Here is a 14,386-nt window from a genome sequence, read left to right as displayed (position 1 = left end):
TACAGTGCAAATATGTGTTATAAAAAATAATAATATGAAGTGAGCACAGTTCACTTTGTATTCTGTGTTGTAATAGAAATCAATATATTTGAAAATGTAGAAAAACCATCCAAAAATAGTGAATAAATGCCAGTTGATATTCTAGTGTTTAACAGTGCAATAAATCGCAATTAATTTTTTTAATCGCAGTTATTATTTTTTTTAGTTAATCATGTGAGTTAACTGCAATTAATCAGCAGCCCTAGTTAAGACAGAACTAGAAGATTGCAAATGTCTCATTAAAAGGAAAATCCTGGTGCAATCTTCCCTATGGAGGCACCTCTATACTACTGACAAGTTGAAGGCACTCAGAGAAGAGCCACACAAACATTCAGGAGGCAAAGTACAGCAAAGCTGTTAAAAAATCCAAAATATGCCCAGCTCAGCAGGGGGAGGGGAACATCATGGAACTCATCTGCCAAAGGCTATGGGGCATGGGCTTGATCTGTGGGTTGTAGGCCAACCAGCCCTGCTGGCTTCTGAGAATCCCTTTCTTAGGTTCCCAACTCTCCCCATGCACTGTATGGGGAGCTTGGTGCCTAACGCCTCAGCACCCTGTTGCCTTATGGAAGGCTTAGGCCTGAGTCAGGCGCATGGGGTGAGTTGGGCACATAAGGGAGTCTCAGATGCCAGCTAGCTGAGCAGGGAGCCACCTAAATGAGCCAACAGAAAGTGCCCAGGAGTGGGGCAGAGATAGGGCTCAAATTCACAAAGGTAATGAAGCACCTAGGTCCCATTGATCTGGGCCTCGAGGCACCTGGCTCCACTTTGGATGCTCAGCCATGAGCCTTCTCATGGAGTTGGGCACTTAAGCCAGGTCAGAGCGAGAAAGCAGTTAGGACACGCACCTGGGAGGTGGGAGCCCCAGATTCAGCTCCCTGTTCTGCCTAATTTGGGGCGGGGACTTGACCTACCAGCTCACAGGAGAATGCCCTGACCACCAGACTATTGGGTTGAATCAGTTCGACTTATATAAATAATTAAATATTCACTGGAGCAGGGATTTGAATCTGGGTCTTCCATGTTTGTGTGTGTGTGAGGCAAACCACACGCCGGGAGGTGTTCGCAGTGCACACCTGGGGAGCTAGGTAGGGAAATGCCTAGTTTGAAAATCCTGCCAGGGTTTAGCCTTGAGCAAGGGCTCCAATCAGCCAATGAGCTGTGGGGTTGTATCAGGACACATACGGCTTTGTGCATACCAACCAGCAAACATTTAAGTGCCTACAAGGTTACGTGGCAGCTGAGCAGTGGTTTGGCGAACGGCAGTGGTGCCTAAATGCTGGCCTTAGTCCTGGTCCACACAACAAGTTTAGGTCAATGTAAGTCACCCTGCTTCGACCTACTTGTGCTTGTGTCTACACACAAATTTGTCTCCAGCTGCCATAAGTGTTCCATTATGGTGATACAGTAAAATCATCTCCCCAAATGGCCCAGAGCCAAGATTAACCTATTGAGGCCAACCAGTGCACGTGTAGGCACTGCAGCAGCTATCCCACAATGCCCCATTCTCTGCAACAGTGAATGCAGAATTGTGACCTCCACTAGCCAGGAGTCATGGAAACTGGAAGTCAAACCCACCCCCTCCTCCCCTGACATCTGTATATTTTAGAAATGTCTTTTCCTAACCGCCCAGCTTGGTGAGCACACCTAGCAAGCTCTCTCTTGTCATGTGCAACTGAACATGCTGGCTCCATGCACTTGACATATCTTGTCTGGAGTAGCAGGAATCATAGAATAACAGAGTTGGAAGGGACCTCTGGAGGCCATCTAGTCCAACCCCCTGCCCAGAGCAGGACCAGTCCCAACTAAATCATCCCAGCCAGGGCTTTGTCAAACCTGACCTTAAAAACTTCTAAGGAAGAGGATTCCACCACCTCCCTAGGTAACGCACTCCAGTGTTTCACGACCCTCTTAGTGAAAAAGTTTTTCCTAATAGCCAACCTAAACCTCCGCCACTGCAACTTGAGACCATTACTCCTTGTCCTGTCATCTGCTATCACTGAGAATAGTCTAGATCCATCCTCTTTGGATCCACCTTTCAGGAGGGATTAGATCTTATGGGCATGTGGGGAGAAGAGCTGTGCAAGCTCAGTTATGGACCTGCTGAAAAAAGGGTGGCCATCTATGACTAGCTTGCACAAGGAATGCAGGAAAAGGGATATGACGGGGCTCAGCTGTAATGCCATGTGAATATGAAGGGACTGCCCCAGGCATACCACAAGCCAGGAGGCCAACAATCAATCTGGTGCTGCGCCACTGACCTGGCGCTTTTACAATGAGCTGAATGCCTTGCTTAGCAGCAACCCCTCCCCCCCATTCCCCTCCCAGCACACTGCCAACAATTGTGGATGCCTCGGAGGTGCCCAAGACAGAAATCCTGCTGTGAATAGTGAGGTCGGGGGAGAGAAGCAGCATGGAGGCTCCAGCCAGGGCACAAGCCAGGACCTGTTCAAGACCTCGCTATAATCTAGCTAGTCCTGCCAGCCAAGCACAGGTGAGCCTGATGAAGCAGAAGGCACCTCAGGCATGTGTGTGCATGAGTCTTTCCTTATAACATTTAAATGTAAAGATGGCACCCAACCCATCCCCTGGTTAACAAGACACAGGTATCGACTTCTCTTTTCTGTGTTTTACTCCTACAATAAGAGGTTATAACAAACAGAGGCAGAGGTGTTATTGGCTTTTAGTAAATCAGACTATCTGTGTAATCTATTTTCAGTGGCTTATAAATTTGCCAGACTTTAACTGTTCAGACTGAAGTTGTCCATGCCTGAGGTTGAAGAATTTTGAACCACTCCAGCAAAAACAATTCTAACATTTTCAAGAACAAGTGTAGGGAAAAAGAGATCATTTTTCCCATGGTAAAAAAAAATGTGGCTGCTTCTTTTTATTTAAAGACATAAAAGTCCTGGGTTGCCGAAGAGTGCTTTGCGCTAGCTGCATGCAAATCCACAAAAAAAAGTGGCCAACATACAAATATACACAGAAAAAAAAAGTCACCATTTACACCTGGTATCAGTAGAACTTGTTTCACTTGGTCCTTAATTTTCTGACCATTAAAAATATACTGCACATACCTGCAAGCCAGCCACCATCAAATTATCCTTGCAGAGACAGAAGTAGAATCCAGGAATCTTGCTATCTCACCTGCCACTGCTGTTTAGAAAGCAGTTCTGTAACCCATTGGCAATGTGTGTCACAGCTCCACAGAGACAAACTCTGTACTACTATTAGTTAATAGATTCATAACTGCCAAAGCCAGAAGGGACCGCTGTGATCATCTAGGCAGACTGCCTATATAACACAAACCATACACCTCCCCCACAATAATTCCTTTTGAGCTAAAACTTTTTTTTTTAATCTAACCTTGATTTAAAAATTGCCACATCCCTTGGTAAATTGTTCCAATGCTTAATTACTGTTAAACATGTACACCTTATTTCTAGTCAGAATTTGTCTAGCTTCAACTGTCAGCCATTGAATCCTGTTATACCTTTGCTAGATTGAAGAGCCATTATCAAATATTTGTTCCCCATGTAGCTACTTACAGCCTGTGATCAAGTCACCCCCCAGCCTTCTTTTTGTTAAGCTAAATAGATTGAGCTCCTTCAGTCTATCACTATATGGCATGTTTTCTAACCCATTAATCATTCTCTCCAATTTATCAACATCCTTCTTGAATTGTGGGCACCAGAACTGGATACAATATTCCAGCAGCAATTGCACCAGTGCCAAATTTAGAAGTAAAATAACCTCTCTACTCCTACCTGCGATTCCCTTGTTCATGCATTAGTCCTTTTGGCTACAATGTTGTATGGGGACCTCATGCTCAGCTGATTATCCTCTCACTCACAACTCTTTCAGAGTCACTGCTTCCCAGGGTAGTGTCCTCTCTTTTAAGTATGTTCCAGTTGTTCCTTTAGTTTAAGGGATAGAGGTCTGTGCTGTGTATACTGCATAGTGCTGGCTGTACTTGACTGACACTTCCCATTATAATAATCTGTTTTCAGTTGTTCATTAACCATTCAGACTGAAACTTCCTATGCCAGCAATCAGGCACCAGCTGAATTTTTTCTGGAAAGTTTCAAGAAAAATGATTCAGTCATTTCCAAGAACAAAATTAGGGAAAACATGTTTTTGCCCACATTAAAATCATTTCTTCGTTAAAGCCTCTGTGCTTTAGAGTAATGGTGTGAAACTGGAGTTGGAAGCAGTGGGGTCTTTAAGGTTCAGGGTTTTGTTTTTCCGATGAAAAATCACTTGTGTTTGACCAAGTTCTAAGCTGCTGAAAAATCTGTTTGCACATGCTCAGAAGAGACTTATTTGACAGCTAAATTTAAGCAAAGATGCTCTCTGCTTTGGGCATGCTCCATCCCAGGGGACAAGCAGGACTTTCCCTGCAATTGCTCACCCAGTCTCCCAGGGCAGGCAGTTTTCTGAGCCTACACTGCTCCTCCTACATTGGCACTCAGACATCCTGGAGAACAAAGGTAAGCCTTGGGACAAGGCGCCCAGAAGGTTGGGGTAGAGAGAATAGGGAAACTAGCTGGGTAAAGAGCAGGGGTAGAGAGTAAGGTGGGATAAGAAGCCGGAGGGGTTCGGGATAAAGATTGGGAGGAAGACCAAGGCTCAGGCAGGAAGCAGAGACTAACTAGCCAAGGAAAATGGGGCAGGGTAAAGGAGCTGGGGGTTACAATCATAGAAAATTAGGGTTGGAAGAGATCTCAGGAGGTCATCTAGTCCAATCCCCTGCTCAAAGCAGGACCAACACCCACTAAATCATCCCAGCCCGGGCTTTGTCAAGCCGGGCCTTAAAAACCTGTAAGGATGGAGATTCCACCACCTCCCTAGGTAACCCATTCCAGTGCTTCACCACCCTCTTTGTGAAGTAGTTTTTCCTAATATCCAACCTAGACCTCCCCCACTGCTACTTGAGACCATTGCTTCTTGTTCTGTCAAATCCCCCCTCACTCTTCTCTTCTGCAGACGAAATAAGCCCAGTTCCCTCAGCCTCTCCTCGTAAGCCATGTGCCCCAGCCCCCTAATCATTTTTGTTGCCCTCTGCTGGACTCTCTCCAATTTGTCCACATCCCTTCTGTAGTGGGGGGGACCAAAACTGAACATAATACTCCAGATGTGGCCTCACCAGTGCTGAATAGAGGGGAATAATCACTTCCCTCGATCTTCAAAATGGATTCCTTGAGCACCTACTCCATGATTGTGCCAGGGACTGAAGTGAGGCTGATCGGTCTGTAGGTCCCCGGGTTCTCTTTCTTCTTTTTTATAAACATGGGCACTATATTTGCCTTTTTCCAATCATCCAGGACCTCCCCCAGTCACCACGGATTTTCAAAGATAATGGCCAATGGCTCTGCAATCACATCAGCCAACTCCCTCAGCACCCTTGGATGCATTAGATCTGGACCCCTGGACTTGTGCATGTCCAGCTTTTCTAAATAGTCCTTAACCTGTTCTTTCACCACAGAGGGCTGCTCACCTTCTCCCCATGCTGTGTTGCCCAGCGCAGCAGTCTGGGAGCTGACCTTGTCTGTGAAGTCCAAGGCAAAAAAAAACATTGAGTACTTCAGCTTTTTCCACATCATCTGTCACTATGTTGCCTCCCCGATTCAGTAAGGGGCCCACACTTTCCCTGACCACCTTCTTGTTGCTAAACTACCTGTAGAAACCCTTCTTGTTACCCTTCACATCCCTTGCTAGCAGCAACTCTGATTGTGCCTAGGCCTTTCTGATTACACCCCTGCATGCTCTAGCAATATTGTTATACTCCTCTCTAGTCATCTGTCCAAATTTCCACTTCTTGTAAGCTTCCTTTTTGAGTTTAAGCTCACCGAAGATTTCACTGTTAAGCCAAGTTGGTCGCCTGCCATATTTGCTATTCTTTCTGCACTTCAGGCTGGTTTGTTCCTGTGCCTTCAATAAGGCTTCTTTAAAAGACAGTTGTAGGGAAGGAGTAGGACAAGCTAGAAGAAATGAGCAAAAGGGACAATGACTGTTAGAGCATTCTCTCTTCCAAACATCTGGAGGGGAATCTAATATTCCAGAGTCTCTTTATTCCTCCACTGCCACAAACAGCTGTGAAACTTGCTGGCAAACTGTCTTATCCCCCTCCACTGCCAGATAACGGCTTGTTACTGGTATCACTTACCTCACTACCTCAAGTGAAATAATTTTACAAACCACTCCACTGACCCTAATCCTGTTAATGAACCACATGGATAGTAATAAGAAAAGGAGTACTAGTGGCACCTTAGGGTATGTCTACACTATGAAATTAGGTCGAATTTATAGAAGTCGGTTTTGTAGAAAGCGGTTTTATACAGTTGATTGTGTGTGTCCCCACACAAATGCTCTAAATGCATGTAGTCGGCAGAGTGTGTCCACAGTACCGAGGCAACCGTCGACTTCCGGAGCGTTGGCTATCCCACAGTTCCCGCAGTCTCCGCCGTCCATTTGAATTCTGGGTAGAAATCCCAGTGGCTGATGGGGCTAAAACATTGTCGCGGGTGGTTCTGGGTACATATCGTCAGGCCCCGTTCCCTCCCTCCCTCCGTGAAAGCAAGGTCAGACAATTGTTTTGCGCCTTTTTTCTTGAGTTACCTGTGCAGATGCCATACCATGGCACGCATGGAGCCCTCACAGCTAACCATCACCGTATGTCTCCTGGGTGCTGGCAGACGTGGTACTGCATTGCTACACAGCAGCAGTTTATTGCCTTTTGGCAGCAGACAGTGCAGTATGACTGGTAGCCGTCATCGACGTAGTCCTGGGTGCTCTTTTAACTGACCTCGATGAGGTCAGGGGTGCCTGGGCAAACATGGGAGTGACTCAGCCAGGTCATTTACCTTGTTTCGTCTCATGGCGATTCAGTCTCGCACTGTTTTTTAATCTGCAGCTAGCAGAAGATGATGGCTAGTCGTCATACTGCACCGTCTTCTGCAGAGCACCCAGGTGTTGACGATGGCTAGCGGTCGTATTGCACAGTCTGCTGCCAGCAAGATGTATAAAGATAGATGAAGTGGCTCAAAACAAGAAATAGACCAGATTTGTTTTGTATTCATTTTCTCCTCCCTCCCTCCCTCTGTGAAATCAACGGCCTGCTAAACCCAGTTTTGAGTTCTATCCTTGAGGTTTTGAGTTCTATCCTTGAGGGGGCCACTCAGTTTCTCGCAAAACCACCCCCTTTGTTGATTTTAATTCCCTGTAAGCCAACCCTGTAAGCCATGTTGTCAGTCGCCTCTTCCTCCATCAGGGCAATGGCAGACAATCATTCCGTGCCTTTTTTCTGTTCAGATACCATACCATGGCAAGCATGGAGCCCACTCAGATCACTTTGGCAATTAGGAGCACATTAAACACCACACGCATTATCCAACAGTATATGCAGCACCAGAACCTGGCAAAGCGATACCGGGCGAGTAGGCGACGTCAGCGCGGTGACGTGAGTGATGAGGACATGGACACAGACTTCTCTCAAAGCACCGGCCCTGGCAATGTGGGCATCATGTGCTAATGGGGCAGGTTCATGCAGTGGAACGCCGATTCTGGGCTCGGGAAAAAAGCACAGACTGGTGGGACCACATAGTATTGCAGGTCTGGGACTATTCCCAGTGGTTGCGAAACTTTCGCATGCGTAAGGGCACTTTCATGGAACTTTGTGACTTGCTTTCCCCTGCCCTGAGGCGCAAGAATACCAAGATGAGAGCAGCCCTCACAGTTGAGAAGCGAGTGGCAATAGCCCTGTGGAAGCTTGCAATGCCAGACAGCTACCAGTCAGTCGGGAATCAATTTGGAGTGGGCAAATCTACTGTGGGGGCTGCTGTGATGCAAGTAGCCCACGCAATCAAAGATCTGCTGATATCAAGGGTAGTGACCCTGGGAAATGTGCAGGTCATAGTGGATGGCTTTGCTGCAATGGGATTCCCTAACTGTGGTGGGGCCATAGACGGAACCCATATCCCTATCTTGGCACCGGAGCACCAAGCCGGCGAGTACATAAACCGCAAGGGGTACTTTTCAATAGTGCTGCAAGCACTGGTGGATCACAAGGGAAGTTTCACCAACATCAACGTGGGATGGTCGGGAAAGGTACATGACGCTCGCATCTTCAGGAACTCTGGTCTGTTTGAACACCTGCAGGAAGGGACTTTATTCCCAGACCAGAAAATAACCTTTGAGGATGTTGAAATGCCTATAGTTATCCTTGGGGACCCAGCCTACCCCTTAATGCCATGGCTCATGAAGCCATACACAGGCAGCCTGGACAGTAGTCAGGAGCTGTTCAACTACAGGCTGAGCAAGTGCGGAATGGTAGTAGAATGTGCATTTGGATGTTTAAAAGCGCGCTGGCACAGTTTACTGACTTGGTTAGACCTCAGCGAAACCAATATTCCCACTGTTATTACTGCTTGCTGTGCGCTCCACAATATCTGTGAGAGCAAGGGGGAGATGTTTATGGCGGGGTGGGAGGTTGAGGCAAATCGCCTGGCTGCTGGTTACGCACAGCCAGACACCAGGGCGGTTAGAAGAGCACAGAAGGGTACGGTGCGCATCAGAGAAGCTTTGAAAACCAGTTTCATGACTGGACAGGCTACGGTGTGAAAGTTCTGGTTGTTTCTCCTTGATGAAACCCCCCGCCCCTTGGTTCACTCTACTTCCCTGTAAGCTAACCACCCTCCCCTCCTCCCTTCGATCACCAGTTGCAGAGGCAATAAAGTCATTGTTGCTTCATATTCATGCATTCTTTATTCATTCATCTCACAAATAGGGGGATAACTACCAAGGTAGCCCAGGAGGGGTGGTGGAGGAGAGAAGCACCAGGAGGGGTGATGGAGGAGGGAAGGACAAGGCCACACAGCACTTTAAAAGTTTAAAACTTTAAAACTTATTGAATGCCAGCCTTCTGTTGCTTGGGCAATCCTCTGGGGTGGAGTGGCTGGGTGGCCGGAGGCCCCCCCACCACATTCTTGGGCGTCTGGGTGAGGAGGCTATGGAACTTGGGGAGGGGGGGGCAGTTGGTTACACAGGAGCTGTAGCGGTGGTCTGTGCTCCTGCTGCCTTTCCTGCAGCTCAACCATATGCTGGAGCATATTGGTTTGATCCTCCAGCAGCCTCAGCATTGAATCCTGCCTCCTCTCATCATGCTGCCTCCACCTTTCAGCTTCAGCCCTCTCTTCAGCCCACCACTTACTCTCTTCAGCCCACCACCTCTCCTCCTGGTCATTTTGTGCTTTCCTGCACTCTGACATTGTCTGCCTCCACGCATTTGTCTGTGCTCTGTCAGTGTGGGAGGACAGCATGAGATCAGAGAACATTTCATCACGAGTGCGTTTTTTCGCCTTCTAATCTTCGCTAGCCTCTGGGAAGGAGAAGATCCTGTGATCATTGAAACACATGCAGCTGGTGGAGAGAAAAAAAGGGACAATGGTATTTAAAAAGACACATTTTCTAGAACAATGGGTACACTCTTTCACGGTAAACCTTGCTGTTAACATTACATACATAGCACATGTGCTTTCGTTACAAGGTCACATTTTGTCTCCCCCCAGCATGTGGCTAGCCCCGCCCGCCTCCCCGTGGCTAACAGCGGGGAACATTTCTGTTCAGCAACAGGCAAACAGCCCAGCAGGAACGGGCACCTCTGAGTGTCCCCTTAAGAAAAGCACCCTATTTCAACCAGGTGACCATGAATGATATCACTCTCCTGAGGATAACACAGAGAGATAAAGAACGGATGTTGTTTGAACGCCAGCAAACATACACTGCAATGCTTTGCTGTACAATGATTCCTGAGTACGCGCTACTGGCCTGGAGTGGTAAAGTGTCCTACCATGGTGGATGGAATAAGGCTGCCCTCCCCAGAAACCTTTTGCAAAGGCTTTGGGAGTATATCCAGGAGAGCCACGAATGCCAGGGCAAATTAATCATTAAACATGCTTGCTTTTAAACCATGTATAGTATTTTAAAAGGTATACTCACCAGAGGTCCCTTCTCCACCTGGCGGGTCCAGGAGGCAGCCTTGGGTGGGTTCGGGGGGTACTGGCTCCAGGTCCAGGGTGAGAAACAGTTCCTGGCTGTTGGGGAAAATGGTTTCTCCGCTTGCTTGCTGTGAGCTATCTACAACCTCATCATCATCATCTTCCTCATCCCCAAAACCTGCTTCCATGTTGCCTCCATCTCCATTGAAGGAATCAAACAACACGGCTGGGGTAGTGGTGGCTGAACCCCCTAAAATGGCATGCAGCTCATCATAGAAGCAGCATTTTTGGGGCTCGGACCCAGAGCGGCTGTTCACCTCTCTGGTTTTCTGGTAGGCTTGCCTCAGCTCCTTAAGTTTCACGCGGCACTGCTTCTGGTCCCTGTTATGGCCTCTGTCCTTCATGCCCTGGGAGATTTTGACAAATGTTTTGGCATTTCAAAAACTGGAACGGAGTTCTGATAGCACAGATTCCTCTCCCCATACAGCAATCAGATCCCGTACCTCCCGTTCGGTCCATGCTGGAGCTCTTTTGCGGTTCTGGGACTCCATCATGGTCACCTCTGCTGATGAGCTCTGCATGGTCACCTGCAGCTTGCCACGTTGGCCAAACAGGAAACTGAAATTCAAAAGTTCGCGGGCCGTTTCCTGTCTACCTGGCCAGTGCATCTGAGTTGAGAGTCCTATCCAGAGCAGTCACAGTGGAACACTGTGGGATAGCTCCCGGAGGCCAATACTGTCTAATTGCGTCCACAGTACCCCAAATTCGACCCAGCAAGGCTGATTTCAGTGCTAATCCCCTTGTTGGGGGTAGAGTAAGGAAATCGATTTTAAGACCCCTTTAAGTCAAAAAAAAAAGGGCTTCGTCATGTGGACGGGTGCAGGGTTAAATCGATTTAACGCTGCTAAATTCGACCTCAACTCCTAGTGTAGACCAGGGCTTAGAAACTAACCAATTTATTTGAGCATAAGGTTTTGTGAGCTACAGCTCAATTCATCAGATGCATTCAGTGGAAAATACAGTGAGGAGATTTATATACACAAAGAACAAGAAAAAATGGGTGTTATCTGTAAGGAGAGTGATCACTTAAGATGAGCTATTACCAGCAGGAGAGCTGGGGGGAAGAAAACCTTTTGTAGTGATAATCAAGGTGGGCCATTTCCAGCAGTTAACAGTGATCACTCTCCTTACAGTGTGTATGATAACACCCATTTTTTCATGTTCTGTGTGTATATAAATCTCCTCACTGTATTTTTCACTGAATGCATCCGATGAAGTGAGCTGTAGCTCACGAAAGCTTATGTTCAAATAAAGTGGTTAGTCTCTAAGGTGCTACTAGTACTCCTTTTCTTTTTGCGAATACAGATTAACATGGCTGCTACTCTGAAACCATGGATAATAATACTATATCACACAATGAAAGTTTTGTTTCCCTTCTCGCAAGCCTAGGAGAATTGCAACCCCACTTTTCAGTATAGCTGAGTGTGTATCGTTATGCACTCAGATGGTAGGAAATTCCAGAATTGAAGTTACACGTGACCCCCACCCCCACCCACAGCATCAAATCTTTAATTACATGATTAGATACTAATTTTTCCACAGGACCCCAGCCTCAGTCAGTCAGACAATCATGGATGTGTGATGAATTAGACTAGGCTGTAGAACACCTTCCTTTCACAGGGCAGGCAGTTCTTCCCCTCATACGCTTAATTTGAGATCTTGGGCTCTGATCTGCAGAAGTGCTGAGCACTCATTTCTGAGGTCAATAGGCACTGTGCTGGGCACATAGAAAGTGAAAGATAATGTTAAGTACTCTGAAGATTCAAGACTCAGGTGAATGAAATCAGATACTCAAAATTAGTGGATATATTTTGCCTTAAGCTATGCCTCACTAGCCCTTCTTTGCAACATGAGCATAGTAATATACCTCTTAGCTCACATGTGAGCTGTGAAAATAAGTTATGTTTTCAGGGCATGGTTTGGATGGTGGATAGTAAATGAGGCCAGGAGCTACTTGTGTAACTAAGATAAGAGAAATACTATCTAACAGCTCTATATCTAGGTGATCATACAAATTTTAAACTACACTAATACATATGAACAACAGGACCAAATATTACAAAGGCAACTTTTTCTAGTTGGGATGATTGACTTTGCAACATTATAACCAAATAAAGCGACAATACCTAGTTACATGATATACTGTACTCTCCTCCCACCTCACGTCTTACACAGAATGGACAGTGATCGGTGACTGAGCATGAAATATTTAATAGCTGCTTGTTTCCCTTACAGAGGTAGTGCCACATCCTTAATCATACACCATCCAAACCTTACACTGAACATCTTTTATTTTCATGACACCCACAATAGCCAAGTGTGACATTGCACTCTATATGATTTTATAAAAATATGCTAATGAGTGTGAATATAATGTAACTGGAATATGCTTCATGCAAAAAGTCTCTTGTAAGATATCATTACAAAGCTTATAATCTACTGAGTGTAGTCATCCTATCTGTATAAATGTATCACTCTTGTATCTGAAACTAGAAATATGAAGCATAACTCTGAGGTCCTATTGTAGTTATACAAAGTGCGGGCCATTGATGGTGGTTTGGAATCTTAATGGCTTCCATTAACCAGGACAACTGACTGTAGATGGCTGTTTTACTTGTAAATCTTCCTGTATACCTGTGGGCTGGTAAGTGGGTAATGAAGTCTTACAGTGACATGTGACTATGTCACCTGAACTGGAATCCATCTTTAACCTGGTGCTTTTCCATTGAGGAGGGGTGGGAACCCAGAGGGACAAAGGATTCCTGCCTTATGCAAAAGATATATAAGTGGGTGGAACAGAACAAAGGGGCAGCCATCATGAGAAATCCCCTAGCTACCACCTGAGCTGGAACAAGGGCTGTACCAGGGGAAAGGATTGTGCCCAAACTCGGTAGGCATCCAGTCTGTGAAAGAAACTTATTGAAACATCTGAGGATGAGATATTATCTGTATTCAGTTTTATTACTGTACTAGACTTAGACTTGTGTGTTTTATTTTGCTTTGCTTGGTTATTCACTTTGTTTTGTCTGTTATTACTTAGAACCACTTAAATCCTACTTTGTTTTTAATAAAATCACTTTTTACTTATTAACACAGAGTATGTATTAATACCTAGGGGGGTGCAAACAGCTGTGCATCTCTCTCAATCAGTGTTTCAGAGAGCGAACAATTTATGAGTTTACCCTGCATAAGCTTTATACAGGGTAAAACAGATTTGGGGTTTGGCTCCCATTGGGAGTTTAGCATCTGAGTGTTAAAGACAGGATCACTTCTTAAGCTGCTTTCAATTAAGTCTGCAGCTTTGGGGCATGTGGTTCAGACCCTGGATCTGTGTTGGAGCAGACTGGGGTGCCTGGCTCAACCAGACAGGATGCTGGAGTCCCAAGCTGGAAGGGAAAGCAGGGGCAGAAGTAGTCTTGGCACATCAGCTGGCAACCCCAAGGGGGTTTCTGTGATCAAACCTGTCACACAAAGTACTTCACCCCATTAATGAATTTACTTCCCTGCTTTCTAGCAGTATTAAGGCAAGTATTTTAGAAGGCAACTGAGGAAAAAGATGAAGGCTAAATATTTGCATAAGTGCCCAACTTGGCAGACCTAGGGTGATATTTCCCAGAACTGCTAAGTACCCGCCCCTCTGACTTCAGTTAGTTGTTCAATCAACACTTCTGAAAGTCAGGCTTTCGTTGTCAATTGAGATACTGACAAGAACACAATTAGCAGCCACCCCTGAAAGTTAAGGCCCAGCATCACACAAGAACTGTAGTAAAACTTCATTCATATAACCCCACCTCATCTATTGTTCATGTATTCATTCAAGAATGAATGAAGCATAGGGCTTATGGATTAAAAAAGGTACTGTATATGATCATGTAGCTTGAATATCATTAAAAGGCAGATTTAAGGTTCCCTGCATAGTAGGAAGAAAGCCTGAAACATAAACCCTTGTATCAGAGGCCTGGTAGGAGGCAGGGCCTGCTCACAGAATCTGGCAAGAACCGGGCTTATATCGCAAAAATACACATTCCTAAGAAGTGCTAGTCACAAAGTACTCTCAAACACATCCTGATATTAAGGGGTACCAAAACATCCTGATATCAAGGATGGTACAGAAACATTCCTCAAGAATAGCAGGAACACACTCACCTCTCCTAAAAGATAAGGTCAGGCGGACAGTATGTAATAGAAATGTTTTAATTAAACCAACACATTCAAGGTAATGGGTAATAACTAGCTACATCAGGGGCAGTAACTACAGTAGAGGGGGAGTACTAACTTGTTTGCATCTGGAT

The sequence above is a fragment of the Chelonia mydas genome, chromosome 1 (genome assembly GCF_015237465.2).
Source record: "Chelonia mydas isolate rCheMyd1 chromosome 1, rCheMyd1.pri.v2, whole genome shotgun sequence".
NCBI classification, from domain to species: Eukaryota; Metazoa; Chordata; order Testudines; family Cheloniidae; genus Chelonia; species Chelonia mydas.
Note: the sequence above shows the minus strand (reverse complement) of the source record.